The sequence below is a fragment of the Rhineura floridana genome, chromosome 22 (genome assembly GCF_030035675.1).
Source record: "Rhineura floridana isolate rRhiFlo1 chromosome 22, rRhiFlo1.hap2, whole genome shotgun sequence".
Taxonomy (NCBI): Eukaryota; Metazoa; Chordata; class Lepidosauria; order Squamata; family Rhineuridae; genus Rhineura; species Rhineura floridana.
Window position 1 is genome coordinate 5,658,991 of NC_084501.1, and position 9,018 is coordinate 5,668,008.

Consider the following 9,018-nt stretch of genomic DNA (forward strand, 5'->3'; position numbering starts at 1 on the left):
TGCTTCTGAAAACCAGCTGCCGGAAGCCGCAGGAGGGGAGAGTGCTCTTGCGCTCAGGTCCTGCTTGCTTCTTCCCAGGGGCATCTGGTTGGCCTCTGTGAGAACAGGATGCTGGCCTAGATGAGCTAAATGTCCAGTTCTTTCCGTCTCTGCTTGTAGGGCTTGTAGGGCACTTTGTAGAGCTCAGCCATAGAGCAGGAGGGCAAAGCGATTAACTGCCTCTGCCTGCCATTACCTCTGGTTCTACCTCCTGCCAGTCTCCCTGCCTCCTGCCCCACTAGTCCCAATGGGCACCAGCCCCAACTGACTTCCCTCCTCCCACCACCCCTGCCCCAAGTCTCTGGGCTGTTGACTTACTTGCCTGTGATGGGCAGAATTGCATCACGATCAGAATTGGGAAACCTGTGTTGAAATCCTGCTCAGTAATCTTGGGCCAGCAACTAATTCTGAACCTCACAGGGTTGTTGATATCGGGGAGCGGGGAGCAAAACACACGAACGTGGCCCTTCCTTGGGCAAAGTGAGAACAACATGACAGATTTTGCGTGTTGCCCGGTTGCAAACGTTTTTTATTTTACAGTGATGCCTTTTCTTTAACGGAGAGGTGGGGGAGCTTGCCCCAACCGGATTTCCACATTTATTCAGGTGAAAGCAGTCCGCTTCATGCCCAAAGTGGGCAGGGCCAAGGCATACCCCTTTCACACAGACACACTCATATGCACTGCTTCAGACACACATTAACCCCCATGTTGATGTGCGCCCTGACTCTCCCTCACACTCACATATTCACACATACCCAACTTCTCTCTCACACACACATGCATTGACATGCAACCCCCTCATTCACACACACACCATTCATACATATTGACGCGTATCCTACTCTCTCTCATACTCCTACGTCTGCACCCTTTTCACACATTCACACACATGCACTCTCTCTTAAACAAACGTTCACATGCACCCTGTTCAAACACATACATTCACCCCATTCGCACACACATATTGACACCCCCCTCTCTCTCACGCACACACGAAATAACCCCCTCACCTGCATTGACACACTGCACTCACTCTCTCTTTCACATACACATATTGACATGCAACCCCCACATTCCTACACGCATCACTCACTCACACATACATTGGCACTAGGGATGGAAAAATAAGTCAGTTTCAGTTCTCTGCTTTTGCCATTTTTCCAGTCTTAAATTCAGTTCTCCACATTTCAGCAGCAATTTGTGATTTTTTTTTTCAAATCCTCATGAAAATTCTGCAGCGTTTTAGTATGAATTACTCCTAAAAAAACATTTCCGTAGGCAGTTTTGACTAATGCACACATTTTTTGCAAGCCATTTCTCGTCATATGATGCATATTTGTATGTTATTTTCAAGAACAGATTCATTTTTATGCACACTTTTCCCCAACATATGCATTTTTGTAGACATTGTTTGGCTGGCAAACTGCATTTTAGAGGAAGGATGGGATATAAATTTGACAAAGAAATAAATGAAAATGTGAATGAGTGCGAATTTTGAAGGACAGCCATGTTTTAGTTGTCATAATGTTTTGGAAAGTACAGTTTGAAAGATTTGGCTTGAAATGCAAATGGGATCAAAATTTTAGCCCATCCCTAATGCACATGTACACTAGTCACACACACACACACATTGACACCCCTGACATGCACATACACACTGTGTGAATACACACATACACACACACACACACACAAAGATCACTCTGTTTCTGTGCTGCAAGCGAAGGAAAAGCCCCCTTTCAGAGTGCTGCAGGGAAGCAACACGACCTGCCCACAAAGGAAGGCATCAACTATTTTACAGCTCCTTCTGGCAGAAGTCCCAGTGCATGCGGGTCTCTGCGAGGCTCTTGTTGGCAGCGGCCAGTTGTGCCCACAGCCTGTTGATTTCTGCCTTCTCCTTCTCCAGGTCCTTCTTCATCACTTCCTTGAAGTTTGGCTCCATAACTGCAATTGGCATACGGGCAATTGGATGGCTGGGTCCAAACGTATTTTGCTGCATGTATAAAGCCAAGAAGATGAAAAATAAGATCCAGGTGATGATGATGACACAGGCAATACAGCAGCATTTGCTGCCGTTGCACATATCTGTTGCAGTTGTGGGGCAGCATACGTATGAAGGCTGCCCACTCTTCTCTACCCCCCTGGTGTTAAAAGCTGCAGTATTTCGTACGCAGCCCCTCGTCCCTTTGGTGGTATCTTGTCCTTCCTCCCACCCACCCTGTAACATGTGACTTCACAGAAAAAGCAGGTGACTGAGGTCTCAGTATCAAAACTTATCAGACAACAGTTTTAAAAGAAGAATGAAACCCTGTTGTCAACAAGAGAGGGATTTCTCTAGGCTGAAGCGCCTTTTTTTGTGTGCAGAAAATAGATATGTTTCTGAGCAGGCCCTTTCAGAGATCCAGAGAGGCACAGATTACTTATTTATTTATTTATTAGATTTTTATACCGCCCCACTAGCATAGCTCTCTGGGTGGTATACAGCAAAAAATACAAATATATACAATAAAAACCCATAATATAATACAGCAAGGACACAGTATAAAGAATGAAAGATCTAAAATCAGTTACAGCAAATTTTTAAAAACTAAATTAAAATTAAAGTTAGATTAAAATGCCTTAGAAAAGAGGAAAGTTTTAACCTTGTGCCGGAAAGATAACAATGTCGGCGCCAGGCGCACCTCATCAGGAAGACTATTCCACAGTTCGGGGGCCACCACTGAGAAGGCCCTAGTTCTTGTTACCACCCTCCGAGCTTCCCTCTGAGTCGGAACTCGGAGGAGGGCCTTCGATGTAGAACGCAGTGTACGGGCAGGTTCATATCGGGAGAGGTGTTCCAGCAGGTATTGTGGTCCCGCACCGTATAAGGCTTTATAAGTTAAAACCAACACTTTGAATCTGCCCCGGAAGCATATTGGCAGCCAGTGCAAGCGAGCCAGAACAGGTGTTATGTGTTCAGACCGCTTGGTCTTCGTTATCAATCTGGCTGCCGCGTTTTGCATGAGCTGTAGCTTCCGAACTGTCTTCAAAGGTAGCCCTACGTAGAGCGCATTGCAGTAATCCAATTGCGAGGTTACCAGAGCATGTACCACTGATGTTAGGTCCTCCCTGCTCATATAGGGACGTAGCTGGGCTACCAACCGAAGTTGGTAGAACGCATTCCGTGCCATCAAGGCTACTTGAGCCTCAAGTGACAGGGAAGAATCTAAAACAACTCCCAGACTGCGAACCTGTTCCTTTAGGGGGAGTGTAACCCCGTCCAGGACAGGGTATATATCCACCATCCGATCAGAGAAACCATCCACCAACAGCATCTCAGTCTTGTCAGGATTGAGCCTCAGTTTGTTAGCTCTCATCCAGTCCATTGTCGCGGCCAGGCAACGGTTCAGCACATCGACAGCCTCACCTGAAGAGGATGAAAAGGAGAAGTAGAGCTGCGTGTCATCAGCATACTGATGACAACGCACTCCAAAACTCCTGATGACCGCACCCAACGGCTTCATGTAGATGTTAAAAAGCATGGGAGACAGAACTGACCCCTGTGGGACTCCACATTGGAGAGCCTACGGTGTCGAGCAATGTTCCCCAAGCACTACCTTCTGGAGACGACCCGCCAGGTAGGAGCGGAACCACCGCCAAGCGGTACCTCCAACTCCCAACTCAGCGAGCCTCTCCAGAAGGATACCATGGTCGATGGTATCAAAAGCCACTGAGAGATCAAGGAGAATCAACAGAGTTACACTCCCTCCGTCCCTCTCCCGACATAGGTCATCATACAGGGCGACCAAGGCCGTCTCGGTGCCAAAACCGGGCCTAAAACCCGATTGAAATGGATCTAGATAATCGGTTTCATCCAATAACACCTGGAGCTGGCCAGCAACCACTCGTTCCAAGATCTTGCCCAGGAATGGAACATTCGCTACTGGTCTGTAGCTGTTGAAATTTTCTGGGTCCAAGGAAGGTTTCTTCAGAAGTGGTCTCACTGCCGCCTCTTTCAGACAGCCAGGGACCACTCCCTCTCGTAAAGAGGCGTTTATCACTTCCCTGGCCCAGCCAGCTGTTCCATCCCTGCTAGTTTTTATTAGCCAAGAGGGGCAAGGATCTAGTACCGAAGTGGTCGCATGAACCTGTCCAAGCACCTTGTCCACGTCCTCGAGCTGAACCAACTGAAACTCATCCAATAAAACATGACCAGACTGAGCTCCGGACACCTCATTAGGATCAACTGCTATAAACTGAGAGTCCCGGCGGATGCATGAGATCTTATTCTGGAAGTGACCAGCAAACTCATTACAACGGGCCACCGATGACCCTACTATGTCCTGAGGGCCAGAGTGAAGTAACCCTCGGACAACTCTAAAAAGCTCCGTTGGGCGGGAAAGAGATGACTTAATAGTGGCAGCAAAATGTTGTTTTTTCGCCACCCTCACCGCTCCTAAGTACAGCTTAGTAGAGGCACTTACCAGCACATAATTGCATCCGTCGGGAGTTCGCCTCCACCTCCGCTCTAGCCGCCTCCTATCTTGTTCCATCGCTCTCAGCTCTGGAGTGTACCATGGGGCTGTATGAGCTCTACACAGGAGAGGGCGCGCAGGAGCGATCGTGTCAACAGCCCGGGTCATCTCCACATTCCACAGTTCGACCAGGGCTTCAACAGGAGCGCCAGTCTTATCAGCCGGAAAATCCCCCAGAGCCCTTTGAAAACCTTCAGGATTCATTAGTCTCTGGCGGCGGACCAATTTAGTAGGTCCCCCACCCTTGCAGAGGGGAAAAGCCACTCTAAGTCTAAACTTCAGCAAGCGGCGATCTGTCCATGACAACGGGAGAGATGTAAAACTCCCCACATCCAGATCACCATCTCCATGTCCAGTAGCAAAAATTAGATCTAGAGTATGCCCCGACACATGTGTTGGGCCACTAACATATTGGGACAGCCCCATGGTTGTCATGGATGCCATGAAGTCCTGAGCCGCCCCGGATAAAGTAGCCTCAGCATGGATGTTGACATCCCCCAGTACCAATAGTCTGGGGGATCTCAGCAATACCTCGGAGACCACTTCCGTCAGCTCAGTTAGGGAAGCTGTTGGGCAGCAAGGTGGGCGGTACACCAACAGGATTCCCAGTCTGTCCCTCTGACCCAACACAAGGTGCAAACACTCCAGACCAGTAACTACATGGACATGGGGCTTGATGAGTGAGATGGAACTCTTATAGACCACAGCGACCCCACCTCCCCGACCCTCAGATCTACCATGATGCTGAACCGAGTACCCCAGTGGGCAGAGCTGGGAAAGACTGACTCCTCCCTGTTCACCCACCCAGGTCTCGGTTATACATGCCAGATCGGCCGCCTCATCCACAATCAAATCATGGACGAGGGAGGTTTTATTATGTACCGATCTGGCATTTAAAAGCAGCAACTGGAGATCCGAGAGTTGACTGAGAGGACAACCAACAACCCTGCGGATGTGAGAAGGACCGGAACAAGGCACAGCCACAACATGTCTGATCCGCGTTCCCCTTACCTGGCACGTCCTTCGCACAGCGCCATACCTCCCTCTGCCCGTCACTACACTAATTGGGGCCCCCTCAAGTCCCCCAGCCTTTGAGGCCCCCAACCTTTTTTGATGCCTTATTTTGTTAGTCTGAACTTGCCCAATCTCGTCTGATCTCAGAAACTAAGCAGGGTCAGGCCTGGTTAGTACTTGGATGGGAGTCCGCCTGGGAATACCCGGTGCGGCAGGCTTTGAGGTAGGCAATGGTAAACCACCTCTGAATACCTCTTACCATCAAAACCCTACGAATGCATCCATAATATATATCCATACATATCCATATGGGCTCCTGCTGGGAGGAAAGGCGGGATATAAATCAAATAATAAATAAATAAATAAATATTCATAGGGTCGCCATAAGTCGTAAGTGACTTGAAGGCATATAACAACAAATTTTGTTTATGCAGTATTGTAATTTTTTTAATTTTTATTTTGGCTAGAGGCCTCAAAAGCTGAACGTGGCATGGGCTTTTCTGGACCTCTGGGAGGGCCTGCCCCAGAGTACCCTGGGAGATAGGTTAAGAGACAGTAACTTAGCCCAAAGCAACCACTGAGCCTCATGGCCATGTGGGGTTTTGAAGCTGGGTCTCCCAGGTCCTAGCCCAACACTCTAACCACTACAGGACTCAGTCTGCAAAGAGGATTTCCCCCCCTCTAGTCCCAAGCAGGGGTATTGCAAGGTTCTATATCTGAAGGTAGAGAACCAATGCAAGTAAATGCGCAGAGTGCCTCTGAGCATAGCAAGAAGTTGGGGCTGGTCTTGCTAACACTGAGCTCAGCTGCACACTCAGACACCCTGTAAGCAAAGTAAAAAAGGCTTTTTAGAAAGTAAAAGCAAGGCAGAGCAGGAGTTCTGAATCCTGGCACCAAACACCTTGGGCATGCTGTGCCACCCTCTAGTGATGCCTCTGGCCTCAACAGCTAGGTACAACCCAGAATAAAATCCCAAACACCATGTGCAGATGAGAAATAATGCCTGCACCATTAGAGTTTTTGGATGTGTGTGTGTGTACTGGTCTGTTAAGACTGGTAGTTGAAAGAATAAAGAAACGTAAGGTTTATTACTACAGAGAGGCAAAGTCATACATGTTGAAGCAGCCATGCCGCTTCCACTCAGGCACCCTTCACTAACCAAAGAACAAAGACAAGGAGAGAAGCAAGGAAGGGGAGGAGCAAAGCCTGCAAAAGCAACAAATGCTTTAGGGAAGACACAGAGGGAAGAATAAATTGCCTTTCTGTCTATCTCCACCCACCCCCACTGATTCAGGTCACCTGTAACATGCATTGGTGCATCACTCCCAACATACATACCATATTAGTGTGGGCACAGCACATACACTGATCACGTGCCAATCACGTGTTTAGCCACATAACTAAGAGTCGAAGATCAGAAAAGCCCTTCTGATGGATCAGACCAAAGGCCCATCGAGCCCAATGTCTTCTCTAGCTGGTTGTGGGGCATTTGGGACATGCTGCGCAAGTGACCGGTGTCAATCCCCTGACATCATTGACAGAAGATTGACAGGTGGGTTGTCTGGCCCACCTGCCGAAGATGGCCTGCAGGGGTGGGCGGGGAGGAGAGATAAGAATCCAGCCAACCAGGCCAAAAGGATCCCCACTCCTGCTTTAGGCTGTAAAGACCTGGCTCTTCAGGCAGGCTGTTGGGGTGGGTTAGGTTTTATTATTATTGTTGAGATTTTTAATGTTTTAATGTATTTGTATGTTTTTATTTTGTACGTCGCCCAGTGGCTGGACAGCCAGCCAGATGGGCGACTAATAAATTTAATAAAATAAATAAATAAATAAAGTTTAGAGCTACATTCTTGCCTTTCCACGATTCTCTTGGCTTGTCATGTTTCCAATCTTAAATTCAGTTCTCCCCATTTCTGCAGCGGTTTGCGATTTTTTGAAAACACCCTCATGAAAATTCTTCAGCATTTTAGGGTGAATTTCTCCCAGAAAAACAGATTTCTGCATCCAGTTTTGACTTATGTACCCATTATTGCCAGCAATTTCTCTGAACAGAATGCATTTTTGTATGTTATTTTTACCAGCACATTCATTTTTATGCATGCATTTTTGTAAACATTCTTTGGTTGAAGAACTGCATCGCAAAATCCGGATAACTGCAAACATAAAAGGATGGCCCCATCGTGGTTCTCATATTGTTTTGGAAAGTGCTAATTTGACAGATTCAGCTTGAAATGCAAACTGACATAAAATTCTCCCTCATCTATAGTCCATACCTGACATCGTATCAGGGACAGGTGGCTGTGGCTTGTGGGAAATGGCCTTGTAGGCTCCCTTGGGGACCATGTCAGGCCTGCAGTCTAGAGGTTTCCTACCCCCCCAGCAACCCACATCACCCCCCCAATTGAATGTCCCCTAAATTACCCACCCAGAAATACTCGGGGCACATCGAAAAAAAATTTAGAAAAACACTTTGGCCCCCTCCTAGCAACCATGGCGCCCCAAAGATGAAAATTCCTTTGAAGGCCCCAGTTTTAGCCTATGAAAGAAGTAGAGATGTGAATGATTGGAAAAAACAGAAAAATTTGGGGAAATGGTTTCTCTCCCCCCCCCTCCAATTTTTCAGGAAAAACCCAGAAAAAAATAAGAAAAACAGTTTCCCCCCAATTCTTTTGTCGTTGCTCTTCTGGACCTTCACATCTCTAGGAACAAGGGTGCTTCTGATCAAGGAACCCTATCCACACACCTCCAAGAAACATCCCTCCCCCAGCAGCTAGATTGAGAAGGCAGATGACCTGATGGCATCCGAACACCAGTGTGAGGATTGGTGGCCTTATATACACTGTTGGTGCAACTATTCTTGCTCTGAGCAGGGAATCAAGATGCCAACTGGCTGAGCAATCAGCATTTGGTACTAATTGTGGTTTTGAGTGTTCCTTGCTGAGTTTGCAGTTCTGCTCTCTCTCCAGCTTCAAGCGTCTCACCGCAAGGACACCCTTCCCTGCAAGTGATCTCATGTGCTAAACGCAGGCCTGGCTAGGTCAAGCTGGAGTTGCCTTGGGAGACCTCCAGGTTGCTGTGGACAGAAGCAGCGGTTGATCTGCGAGGAGAACGAGGGGGAGGCTGCCACGTCTGTACGGCCTCTTGATAGGTCTCGCATCCACCCGGATTGCAAAGCCGAAACAGGCAATGTTTATAATGTTGAGGCTGTGCTGTCCTTTATTCACAAATGAATTCTCTTAGGGCGCTCCAGGTGGGTCTTTATTGTGGGATGGCTGCTAATTCTGCATGCACACAACAGCATCAAAATGCTAGCCTGTATTTTCCCTCCATTTAATCCAGATTTACCCTTTCTGCAGCAAATCCAATTAAGTCACTCATTCTCACACACTCACTCACACACACACACACTCCTGTTGCGCATGACCTGCTTGTGATATCTGAACATGCCAT